The 14,321-nt window shown below is 33.5% G+C and overlaps 1 protein-coding gene across 6 annotated transcripts in view; it reads right to left on the bottom strand.

Annotated features, from left to right (window-relative positions):
• The window catches only part of LOC105214804 (cytoplasmic protein NCK1), a 28,846-nt gene that overhangs the window by 13,233 nt on the left and 1,292 nt on the right, over positions 1 to 14,321 (bottom strand). The gene's annotated exons all lie outside the window — the stretch shown is intronic.

Genomic DNA, 14,321 nt, shown 5'->3' with positions numbered 1-14,321 from the left:
CCAAGGACCCATTTCTTTGTATCTGTACATAATTTTTATACTCTTACAACAAAGTTGCTACGAGAGTATTATAGTTTTGTTCACATAACGGTCGTTTGTAACACCTAAAACTAAAAGAGTTAGATATGGAGTCATATATACCAAAGTGATCAGGGTGACGAGTAGATTTGAAATTCGGAGGGATGGTCTGTCCGTCCGCCCGTCTGTCCGTCTGACTGTCCGTCTGTCTGTCCGTCTGTGCAAGCTGTAACTTGAGTAAAAATTAAGATATCTTGACGAAACTTGGCACAAATATTCCTTGGCACCATAAGAAGGTTAAGTTCGAAAATGGGCGGAATCGGACCATTGCCAAATCGGACCAAAATGACGAAAACCAAAAACACATAAAGTGTCATAACTAAGCCATAAATGAAGTTATAAAAGTAAAATTTGGAATAAAAGATCGCACTAGGAGGGGGCATAATTGGATGTAATTTTTTTGGGGAAGTGGGCGTGGCCCCGCCCACAAATCGGTTATTTGTATTTAACTCGCAAACCAATAAAGCTATATAAACCAAACTATCTGCAGTCGACTCTCTTACGTACCCCACCACACACCATGAAAATAGTGGGTTAACTAACTAACGAAAAACGTCAGAGACACTAAATTGTGCAGAAGAAATAGCAGAAGGGAGCTGTACTCATATTTTTTTTTACAAAATGGAAAATGGGCGTGGCATCGCCCACTTATGGGTCAAAAACTATATCTCAGGAACTACTCGACCGATTCGAATGAAATTCGGTATATATTTGGCACCCTGATGACACGTGTGGAAAATGGATGAAATCGGTTCACAACCACGACAACTTCCCATGTAACTCAATTTTGAAGTCCAACTTATTCCTTCACTTTATAATATATACATAAGGAACCAATGAAGATAGCGAAATAAAACTTTACACAAATACTGTATATGATTTGTGGCATCACTTGTGAAAAAATTGTCGAAATCGGACTATAACTTTTCAAAGCCCCGAATACCGAATATGAAGAATTCAGTGTCCCATGGCAATTTTTCATCAAAAATTTCGGTAAATCTCTCAGGTATCTTAATTTAATTTAGAAGAAACATATTTCTTCTAATAGTGTAACTTCCCCTACCTCTCATATACCTAATTATAGGATTTTCAAAATTGGTCAAATTTTGTGTTATCTTAATAAAAATATATCAATAAATTGCGAGAGTGTAAAATGTTCGGTTGCACCCGAACTTAGCCTTTCCTTACTCTAGATTTACCATGTTTCAAATAATTTTTGAAACCAGATGTAAAATACTGGTCTTTTTTTAAACAACGAATATTCAAACTATTTTAGTTTTATTAACGTTATTGAATATTGATTAGTAAAATCCATATAATATGTAAAATTAAAGTTTCTGTTATGTTCGTACTCAATTTCAACACAGAAAAAAAATTAATAAACTTTTTATAAGAAATTCAAACATTGACTTCTTAGTACTATTATTATTTTGAACACAGCTGTATATATATACATACATATATAAGTATATATGTACATTAGGGCGATATATCCTTTCCTCCGCTTGTGAAAAAACTCACAAATTCGGAATTCTGTTCAAACTTAATGTATTAATGTATGAAGTTGTACAAATTTGTATCCTTTCCCTTTAAAATAGATAACTCAAGAAGCAATGAAAACAGCAGAAAACCATAGATATCGAATATGAGTACCATTTTCGTTATTCTATAGGGTGATTTTTTAAGAGCTTGATAACTTTTTTTAAAAAAAAAAACGCATAAAATTTGCAAAATCTCATCGGTTCTTTATTTGAAACGTTAGATTGGTTCATGACATTTACTTTTTGAAGATAATTTCATTTAAATGTTGACCGCGGCTGCGTCTTACGTGGTCCATTCGGAAAGTCCAATTTTGGGCAACTTTTTCGAGCATTTCGGCCGGAATAGCCCGAATTTCTCCGGAAATGTTGTCTTCCAAAGCTGGAATAGTTACTTGCTTATTTCTGTAGACTTTAGACTTGACGTAGCCCCACAAAAAATAGTCTAAAGGCGTTAAATCGCATGATCTTGGTGGCCAACTTACGGGTCCATTTCTTGAGATGAATTGTTCTCCGAAGTTTTCCCTCAAAATGGCCATAGAATCGCGAGCTGTGTGGCATGTAGCGCCATCTTGTTGAAACCACATGTCAACCAAGTTCAGTTCTTCCATTTTTGGCAACAAAAAGTTTGTTAGCATCGAACGATAGCGATCGCCATTCACCGTAACGTTGCGTCCAACAGCATCTTTGAAAAAATACGGTCCAATGATTCCACCAGCGTACAAACCACACCAAACAGTGCATTTTTCGGGATGCATGGGCAGTTCTTGAACGGCTTCTGGTTGCTCTTCACCCCAAATGCGGCAATTTTGCTTATTTACGTAGCCATTCAACCAGAAATGAGCCTCATCGCTGAACAAAATTTGTCGATAAAAAAGCGGATTTCACATTTCGAACCGAACACTGATTTTGGTAATAAAATTCAATGATTTGCAAGCGTTGCTCGTTAGTAAGTCTATTCATGATGAAATGTCAAAGCATACTGAGCATCTTTCTCTTTGACACCATGTCTGAAATCCCACGTGATCTGTCAAATACTAATGCATGAAAATCCTAACCTCAAAAAAATCACCCGTTAGTTGACTTTATGCCGAATATACCGGTTAATATATAAGCGATTTTACTGATGTTAATTGAATTTCCATAAATATTGTAATTTACAGCTAAAAATCCATGAAATCAGTTCCCATATTCTTCGAATAAATAATAATACATAATATTAAAATATTATAGTTAAATAAAATTATTATGTGTTTGTGAAGAAATTAGTACACAATAATTACTTATTTGAGATTTACCGAAAATCAATCATAGAAATCAATTCTTATTAATTTTGATTACAAATGTTGAATCACTCACAGATAAATTGAGAAAAAATGAGTAGGTACTTTGGAAAAATGTTAACTTTCTTTTCTATAATTTTATAACTTTAACTTTTTAGGCAAGAAGAAAATATTGTCATTGCAAAATTAGCTATTTTTATACAAAATGTAAATACATACATACATATGTATATATTAAATTTCGTTTTATCAAAACTGACAAAATTTTTCTAAATGCTTATCATTTGTTTCGTGCGAAAATAGTAAACAGAAGTTCGTACACATATAAACATACCCACATACATATACTTGTACATAAGCGCTTAAATTCCGTTTATCAGACATGAACCACTCATAACAGCCGAAAAAGGTAAAAAATCAGTTTGAAACTTATAATAATAATTGTTGGTTATTCGTAATTGCATGTGGCTCATGTTATGCTTCAACTCAGCTGTAGCTGTAGCTGCAGCCATGACAAGATTGAAAATGCAAACAAACGAAAACAAGTGAAAGTTGTAGTATCTGGGAGCAAAAACTACATTTACTGGCATATGACGACGACGACGACAGTAGGCAACCGCAGCAAAAACAAAAAGTTAACAATTACAACAAGTGTGGTTATAAAAGTGCTTGGAAAAAGTAAAACATTTCGCTTGCCAAATAGAAAACTCAATTTAACAACAACAAAAAACGAAACATTAGTAGATTCACTTTTCACTTATACTGCTATCATAGAAAAAAATCAAAATTTAAAAGACATAAATTAATTTTATGTCGGCGACAAAAAATATCAAACCAATAATCACGTCTGATACGTAGGCGAGCTGACTTTAATTATAAGCTCTATTTCGAGCCTATTTGTTGTACTCGTATACAGTAATTAGTTGTAAAAGTGAATATGCCAACTTGTAGGCTTATTAAAACTTTTACGGGTGCATAACCTAAATGAAATATTTAGTTTAAACTCATTATTTTTAAACACAAATGCAACTTGTACGTATGTAAAGTCCTACTCTATTGCATTACTCAACCTGCATATGCATTCATATAATATTTTGTAATGCGGTTTCCACTATCGGAAAAAAATTAAAATAAAACTTCGTCATGCAATTCGACACACTTGCCGCTGTTGGTTCTCAAAGAGAGACATTCATTGTGTGGCTCACAACGACGAAGTTGCTTATCAGACTCCGCTATGGGTCAGAGGAAAGTATTTATAGCATATAAAGGAAAAATTAACAGCTAAACCTATAATATGTACAGCTTACAATAATATCGTGTTCACCCTCATTTAGTTATATGAAAATAAAAGTCCGTATGTTAATGAGTCAGCGATCTGATCATTACGGTATTTTACATTATTCCAGTACTAGGACATTTTATTTATATTTTATTACCTATGTGTGACGATATTTATAAGGCTAGAACTTTATTTGCATTTATTTACATATTTATAACTCATCACCCCGAATAATTTTATGCTTGATGATTACATCCGAGTTCCATAAATCCCCCAGCCCCTATATACAGAATAAAATTATTTCCGAACATTAATATTTGGTAAGATTATAATATACTCCTTAGTTATCTCCTAATTCTTCTTCAGATCAGTTAAATTTTTTACTTTATTTTATTTTATAAGTAATGGTTGGGCAAATATTACTGAGAAGCTGTAGACTTTATGATAAATATTTAGACTTGATGATAAATTTCAAATTACAAATTCCTTTCATCCCGAAAATCTGGGATCTTAAAGGTGTAAATATGTCCAAGATTCGAAAACGGTATTTCGATCAGAATTTATCCACTATCATCTTCTTATTAGAAATTAATAAAACGGACCGAGCCGTTTTCTCAATGTTCGAACACTACACAGACCGATAGCTCTGGTACACAGACTGAGGCCTCCGGAAATGATCCAACGGAAACACCATCTAAACCTTATACGAGTAGATAAATATGTATTCGCAATGAGAAAAATATACTTAATCTTTTTTAGGTTTGTTAAATATTTATACATTTCTATTTTATTAAACATAACCCACAATTATAAAGAACTAGTACTTTGCACCTGACTGAAGTATTAAACTCAGTAAAAATAATTAATTTGAATCGTGAGATAAACCAATGTGATAATCTATACAGTTCGAAGATTGGTAAGAAGTTGAATGCTTCGTTGGTATAAAGAATTCAAGAATCTTTGAGAGGACATCTTAGAACAGTTTTCATGTTAGAATCCAAACACAAAATAACATTTTAGGAAAACAATTTTGAAATGTCATGTGAAAATGTCCATAAATGTTGTACCCAAGTATGACCTCATTATTTTATGAATTATACAATTGACTATTCTGAAATCTAAATAATTGAACTAATCACAAGCAATTTTTGTATCTTTAACTTACTTTTATAGGCCAAATATATGTATGTAGAAATTGAAACCGGAGCAAAGCCGTCAAGATCTTAGATATATGTAAATAATTATGATTTCAACTCACATAACTCAAATAAGCAAATGAAAATCATAAGAAATACTGTTTGTTCAAGGAAACTCCGATACACCCACGACCTCAAATGAACTCGAGAAGAACGAATTGTTAAACATATGTCTTTTACAATCCAGTAAACTCGTATACTAAACAGAGTAAGCTGAGTAATTCTGAATTTTTATTAATCCATTGTGCTGCTTTGAATTTACTATACAGTCGTGTCGTGTCTATGATAAATACAAATTTATAATAAAACATATTTTTGTACCTATGAATATACAAAAGCCAATGAATCACAAGCACTTCGGCTTAAACGATCTACTTAATTTAAACATACATACATATGTATATAGGTTTGATTGTAGATCTGCAAATTACGTATGGGCAGTCAAGACAGATCGGGAGCGGAAGAGCGTGAGAAAGAAAACATAAATGCAAGACTGGTTTGTTTCGATTGTGTCAGCAAATCATTCATTGGTTTACATTAATATATGCGTAACATTTATTTGCTTTACTCCATTTGTCTACAGCAGTGCGTCCACGCAAAATGTGCACATTGACACCTTAAAGAGAAAAGCATTAAAGGTGAAGGTCGCGACCGGAACTTTTAAACAAATGTGAATATGCTGATGGCAGTATTATGTTGAAATTGGTGAGTTTTCTGCGGAATAAGTAACCAAATATGATATATCTTTTCTTATTTGTATGTTGAATGCCACACAAACCTAACAGAAAAACGCCCCAATATATAGCATTACTCTTTATAGTTCACCGTTGGAATTAATGTATATGTTAAGATAATAATAAAATTGATATGAGAAGATAAATACAAGTGATCTAATAAATATTTCAATGTAATGTATTCTTTTATATATGAATATATAGAGATTTATCGATTTTCTTTGTGAGTACCCTGGTCCTTCAATTATCACACATATATGGTAAAAACAAGAAGTTCTGTGTTCACATTATTAGATTAGATTATATAGTGAGGATTGCACCGCGACCTAAGGTCTATTGTGCCCTCTCCAGTTATCACAGCACCCCCTTCAACACACAGTGCTGCAGGGTTGATGCATGTGATACTTCCTCATTGGGGATATAGAGCCCCAATTGTCTGTCCCATTATCTTCGCGATCGCCGGACAGTCAAGGAGTAAGTGCTCTGGTATCACAGAATCGGCAAAGAACCGACGAATACATTCCCAGTTTGTGCAGATGACACCGTAGTCTGCAGTGGTCACATTATAGATTCTACTTTAATTTCGTCCAAGGGTATTGGGAAAAATCATTATTGAAATAAACTCAAAAGCAAAGATAATGCGATTACTTAAACTGTAAAAAAAATTAAAATTTTTTCATTAATTATTTTTCTCGTTGGTATTAACTGAGTTCACTAAATAATACATAATTTAGGAGTTTCCTTTTTAGTATTGCCAAATTTATATGAATACTGATTATCAATTTAAATATTATTTTATGTTTGCTTTATTTAGTTTAGACATCAGTCACTAAAATAACTTTACTGCTATTCAATGAATATTTCAGCACTTTTCCCCTGCAGAGAGTGCTTTAAATTTACTACGTTCTCAATTGAAATAAATTCACTGTGTGAAGTGTATTGAAAATGCAAAGGGTTGATTTGCAAAACAAGAACACTAGTTTAAACTTAATATGGGAAATCAGACGTTCCCCTGTATAAAGTAAACGAGGGAATGAAGAGTCAATTTGCGAATGAAATTTGATACATTCATGCCTTTTATAAGTGACACGGGACATTCTCTGAAGGGTATTATTAAAGAGACAAAAATCGTAATATACCGAACTTGTTAGTCATATTATGAATGTGAATATTGTACATAAAGACGCTATAGACGCAATCTCATCAGACTGGGAACGAGCTGGTGCCCCACTATCCTCCTGGATCTGTGGATCTTGCACGAGCTCTGTAGACGCTGTTTAACGATCAGCACCTGCATGACTGCTAGATCATCTTTGTCTTACGGGTACTTTCTTTTAGCAAAGTACAGCTTTCCGCAGGCGTAGGATTCCTTATTGAACACTGTCCAATGGACTCGCATGCCGTGAGGCTAAACATTCTGCAGGACGTAAGTTGTCAATGATGTATGGAGGAGGACGAGTTTGAAACCTCAAAACACTCTCTCCATCGCTGTCCCACTTTCGCCAGACTAAGACACTAGTTTCGGCGAACCGGATGAATTTACCTGAATAGATATTAACCGCCTCAACAAATTCGTTGCAGGCTCAAAGCGTTTGGTCGACTCTTGGAATGTCTGCGATATTTATATTTAAGAGCCGTCTAACATCAATTGGATGAGCCCTTTAACCTAACCTATGACTGTAAAATTAAAAGGTGGGACCATTAAAGCACTGTCATCAACATGCCATTAACAGTAGCTTCAGTTTAGGCTTAAACAATTTAACTCTATTTTCTTTTACTATCCAGAGGAATCCATATTCGTCAAGAAATGTTTTTGGATCACAAAGAACTTATTTTTAATAACAATCATAAGGACGGGAAATAAAACCAATTCTTTAGCATCACAAGATTTTTTCCTAAAAATAGCTAACACCTATGCTTATATCTTCTTTCTTTAAATTTATACAGCTTTTTAAAGGGGATTTCGACGGGGTGGAGTTGACATACGATGAAGCAGTATTTTTCATAATTTTTTATTTGGTCTGCATACTGAAAATTATTCAAGTAGAATTATTAATCAAGTTTTGAAATTCTATGCCGAAATGTTTTGTACCGAATGAAGATACATGGATTTTGGACAGATTTTTACGTATGTAATACGTATTCTTCCGGTAGAACTCAAAACGATTTATCTAATTACATGTGTAAACATAATTAATTAGATACTTAGCTGATAGACCATGTAAAATTAATGTAAAAATGAAATCGAAAACCAAACATTATCTCTAACACTGACAGCAGATACGATTTCAGCACGCATATGTAAACATATTTACGGATGTTTATGCACATGCATTTTGTGTTAGGGCAAGCGTCTACAAAAAATTCAAGGGCGTAAAAAAAAGAACCAATCCATGGCAACACCATATTAAAGTTATTCAAAATAAACACACACCACATATCCACAGACCGATAGCAGTGTAAAGGAAGTTAATTAGGTTACCGAGTGCATAGAAATATGTAAATGTAAACACTTGTACATTGCGCGGATCATGGTAGTTTATCACTTGCAAGCAATTGAAATGTCGAGAGATGATGTAGTGTTAAACATAAACATTTTGTTGAAAATACTTGGTGTGTATTTATTTACAGTTATATTTACAACATACACGCCTCTTTCTATATTTTTATACTCTCGCAACATGTTGCACAGAGTATAATAGTTTTGTTCACATAACTGTTGTTTGTGTCACCAAGAAATATAAGAGTTAGATATGGGGTTATATATACATAAATGATCAGGATGACGAGTAGATTTGAAATCCGGATGTCTGTCCGTCCGTCTGTCTGTCCGTCTGTCCGTGCAAGCGATAACTTGCTAACTAAACATTAAGATATCTTAATGAAACTTGGAACACATGTTCCTTGGCACCCTGAGGAGGTTGCTTTCGAAAATTGGCAAAATCGGTCAACTGCCACGCCCACAAAATGGTAGAAACCGAAAATCTATACAGTGTCATAACTAAGCCATAAATAAAGGTATGAAAATGAAATTTGGAACATAGGATCCCATTAGAGAGGGGCACATTTGGATGTAATTTTTTTGGAAAAGTGGGCGTGACCCCGCCCCCAAATAGGTTTTTTGTATATAACTCGCAAACCAATAAAGCTATATAAGCCAAACTTTCTGCAGTCGTTTTTTTTAGCCATTTCTTTATACAGTCCAAAAATGAAAGAAATCAAATAATAACCACGCCCACCTCCCATACAAAGGTTAGGTTGAAAATTACTAAAAGTGGGTTAACTCCCTAACGAAAAACGTCAGAAACACCAAATTTTACATAAGAAATGGCAGAAGGAAGCTGCACTGAGATTTTTTTACAAAATGGCAAATGGGCGTGGCGTCGCCCACTTATGGGTCAAAAACCATATCTCAAGAACTATTCGACCGATTTCAATGAAATTCGGTATATAACACTTTCTTGACACCCTGATGACACGGGTGGAATATGGGCGAAATCGGTTCACAACTACGTCTACTTCCCATATAACTCAATTTTGAATTCCATCTGATTCGTTCACTTTATAATGTATTCATAAGGAACCAATGAAGCTAGCGGAAAAAAACTTTACACAAATACTGTATTTGAGCTGTGACATCACTTATGGAAAAATTGTCAAAATCGGACCATGACTTTTCAAGGCCCCTGATATCGAACATGAAGAACTCAGTGCCTAAGGTTAATTTATCGGTAAATCCCTCAGATATTTTAATGTAATTCATTCCCTCTGAATTTTTTTCTTATAACATTTTCTCTCTGTGCCTGAAATGGTAAAAATCGGGTCATAACTTCCCCCAGGTCCCATATACCTAATTATAAGTAATATTAAATTAAGTGAGCGTATAGTCTTCGATACATTGTATCTAGGTGGGAAAAACGAGTGAAATCGGTTTAGGAATTACCTCAGTCCCCATATACTATTTATGATGATTTTCGTTATTCTATTGAACTTTATACCAAATATATGGGTCGACTTGTGTTATCTTTATAAAATTACATCAATAAATAGAGAGTATAAAATGTTCGGTTACACCCGAACTTAGCCCTTCCTTACTTGTTATTAATAATTTTATAATTTAACAATTTTATTATTAATTTAGGTTATTGCTGATTCTTAGAAACCTTTTTAAACAATTTAACATTATTTATTTTTTAATTAAAAACAAAAATTTGATTTATAATAAAAGTTTCAACTAATTGTATAACTGTACTATTTTGCTTTTTTAATTAGAACATTGAAAAGCTGGCAACCCTGTTTTAATATAAACATGTTGGCAAATTAAAGTTTTTGCAAAACATGAAGGCGACCAGTAAATATACATACGATGAAATTGCTTTAATTTTATATATAGACAAATATATAGATTATAAAGTCCATCAGTATTTTTTGGGAACCAAATGACTTGTTAAGAAAGATCTACATAGATTTCAGTATATATTCTTTAAATCATAACACAGCATCCACTTCATTCTCACTTAAATTTGTGGCGCAACGTTGAAGTGTTTTAAACTGCCTCCGTGTAAAGCACACATAAATATTGATTGCCAAGGGACTGTGTTGCGGCTGACTTTCTAACCGACGTTTGGTGCACACGCACTCAACACTTTGCATTTTCTTATTTATTTATCTATGTGTTTTTGTTGTTGTTGTGAAAAATAGTGGACGTCAATCAATAACTTTGGGGCACATGCGCCAGCTAAGAGATCGCATTGTGCCGCACAATAACAAACAGAGGCAAGAAAACGACAAAAGCAATATAGCACCTTACTAATTGCATGCACCATATACATACATAGACTGTAAGTATGTCTGTATGTTTGTATATAGTAAATAAACGAATGCTGCTGACAAGCATTGCTGTTACTTAATTTATTTTTGCCACAGTAGCTCCTCATTTGGCGCTTCAGCGACTGCAGTTTATGGCCAATGAACTTCACTTCACTCGCGCAGCACTTGCTTCCATGTAAATATGAACGTAGATATGTATGTGGATATTTTCCTGCCTGAGTGTGATTATTATTCAAAGTGCTTGTTTCTAAGTTCTTGCATTGTTTGTAGCTCTTTTTCGTCACTCTTTCGCTTTATGACCACACCATATCTTCATTAGAATGAAGTGAAGACCTTCAGGTCTCTGCAGCAAAGCGGCAAATAACCACAGTCGTTGGCTTTCGGTACGTTACAATAATATTTTCAGTTTACAGTATAGAGAAAATGACGAATGACACAAAATCTGTGCCATGTTCTTCTGCTGAAGCAAAACGTGAATGGCAGACAACTATAACGGTGGCGGGTACGCCTTGAAAGCGCACAAAAAAGTCAACATAATTTCTAATGTACGAGTATGCACATCGAAGTTTACGAGATAGAAAAGTTTTAAAGTCAAAATGTCAACCCACAACAGTGAAATGGAAGATACCAACGCAATGTAGAACTGGCACAAACCGAGATGGCACGTGAAGTTGGGTAAATTTAAATATAGGAAATAAAAATATATATTTTTTGCTGACAGTAATTTAAATTGGCTGCATAACTTTACAGAAAAATGAGAAAATCACGTAAAATAAATTGAGTGTTGAAGAAGTAGTAACATGCCATCATGCCGCTCTAAAGAAAGTGGTTTCCGTACAGTAGTAATTAAAACACTGACACACGGACTGACGCACTGACTTAGATTAACATTTGTTTGTTCACACTCGCCCGTTTACTTTAGAAATTCATTATTGGATAGTTCTACGAAACCTTTTCTTAGTTTTCTTTCGCATTTCGAACAGCTACACACTGAATTGCCAGAAAGTAGAAATTAACAATTTTTCCAGACTGATAATTTGCAATAATGAATAAGTACAAGAGTGTGAGGTACTACGTCATAACTAACTTTCAATCGTTTTTAGCAACTGTAAACAAATAATTCCGCTTTCTTTGTTTATGACGTCACGAACTGAGGTATTTTTCTGCCAAACCCACTTAAGAAGAATCTGTTTCTGTTATTGTTGTAATAGTTATCCAGACTCAAGATGTAAACACGTCATGTTTTAAGTGCTTAAAAACTTATTCTCACTGTTTTCGATCATATGATGACGAATTATAACGATTTCTGAAAATTGTGAACGCCTGGTCAGAAGCTCCACAACAAACTCTCTACATTCCATTAACAAGCAGTGTTTTATTCGCAAATTATGAATAAAGAACCTCAGAGGAATGCAATATTTCATAGTTCATATGGTTTGAAATAAATATTCAAACGTTTTAATTATTTGACAAACAAAACTGTAAAATAAATTGTTTCCAAAGATTTCCTAACTGCTTCCAAACCAAATAGTTTCCCTAGAACTGACTACATATCTGAAATCTGCAGACAATATTTGGATGTCAATATTTGAAATTGGAAAAGTAAATTTGCTGAACTCTGTTTTCCTCATGATTACAGCAGTTTGCACAGTAGTTAACTTTTATATGCTCTGTAGCAATGACAACAAGCCAGAAGAGTTACGAAGTAAACAAAAACTAAAATTGGCTTATACATACATATGTAAGTATGTATATATGTACATATACATATGTATGTCGGCGGTTAATGAAATGGCATTTGCGAAATAATCCTTTGAAAGAGAATGTCATCAGAATTTCAACGTACACAAAAATGAAAATTTGCACTTGTATAGGCTGACATACATACATGCATATGTATTATATAGAACGTAAACTGATGTTCGTAAAATTTGTAAATAATCGGTAAATTTACATAGGCAGCGGTACTTTATGCATGGACATTTTGCTTTTGGTATACATTTGTTGATGCCGGTTTTGCTGCTGATTGCTTGTTGCCGTGCGCACACTTCAATGGACATACAAGGATATAGAACGTATTGTATATTCGTATGTATGCTTTTAGGGGGCATTAGGGTGGTCAACATATTATAGGTTATTTGAAAAGATGAAATACTTCCAAAACATGTTACGAAAACTACCCAAAAATCGGTTGTAATTATTGTTTTTATTGTTGTTCTAGCAATAAAAAATTTCAAAAATTGATAAGTAAAATCTTAAGCTGACTGCCTTTTATTCGGGTCCATTCTTTCTACGTACATATAAGAGACGTTTATGTTATCAAAAATACTAAAATACTTTCTGGCACAACTTTGCAAATAATATAAAAATATCACTTCCGATATTCAAGTTTATTTGGTACAAACAGGCTTGACATATTATCTACAACAAGGTTTTAATTTGTAATATAAACGTCAAAAATTGGACATAAAGTAAGGGCTAGACAGAAATCTATATAATGGTAATCAGCAGAGGGATGCTGAACATTGGTCACTGCAGGTACAGTAGTAGTAGAAGTACCAAAGCCTATTGTTGCAGACGGCATGTGATATGAATGTTATGTATGAACATACATACATATGTAGATATATTATAGAAATATATTGACACTGAGTAAGAGTAGTATGTAAACATTAATTTAAAGAAAGTGCTTTGAAGGGTGGTGTGTTGAGAATATCACTTTACCTTGCCAGGAGGAAGGTGGTGTTTTATTTTATTTTTTTTTTGGAATATAGTATGGCAAACATTGAGAATGACAACATGTACTATGTGCACTACCGATAACCCCCATTTTGGAAGTATACGGCAAAGGTTAAGTTGTTGGCACAAAAGGAAATGCAGCACAAATGAATTATCGTTTGTCACACCACCACCGATGTGAATCCGCGCATATTAATATGTAACTACATGCTTCCTAAACGTGTGCCATATTATATATATAAATGCTTTTTATTTAACACAAATGTATGTTAGTTATTCTTACTGGTATACTAACACGAAAATAAACTTTTTATGAATTTACCGCTTATTGAGACGCGGCATACTTTTAAAATTAAAACGATATTAGATTTTATTTTCTGTTTCCAGTTACATATTAACTATTGGTATAAAATACAGATAATTATACAAAAAATATATGAATTTTTCCAATGTGCACTTGTAATATTCAGTTATACTTATCTCTTTTCAATATGTCTTTGCAAAATTTAATAATTAATTTTATAAAATATGGAAACGACCACGCCCAAGTTTTTTTTTTACTTTAAACATATGGAGTAAAAACATAATAATTATTAAATAGGCGCTAAATGTGCGAAAGGAGCATTATTAACTTTTGGGATGGT

The sequence above is a fragment of the Zeugodacus cucurbitae genome, chromosome 3 (assembly GCF_028554725.1).
Source record: "Zeugodacus cucurbitae isolate PBARC_wt_2022May chromosome 3, idZeuCucr1.2, whole genome shotgun sequence".
NCBI classification, from domain to species: Eukaryota; Metazoa; Arthropoda; class Insecta; order Diptera; family Tephritidae; genus Zeugodacus; species Zeugodacus cucurbitae.
Note: the sequence above shows the minus strand (reverse complement) of the source record. Positions and strands in the feature narration are given on the sequence as shown.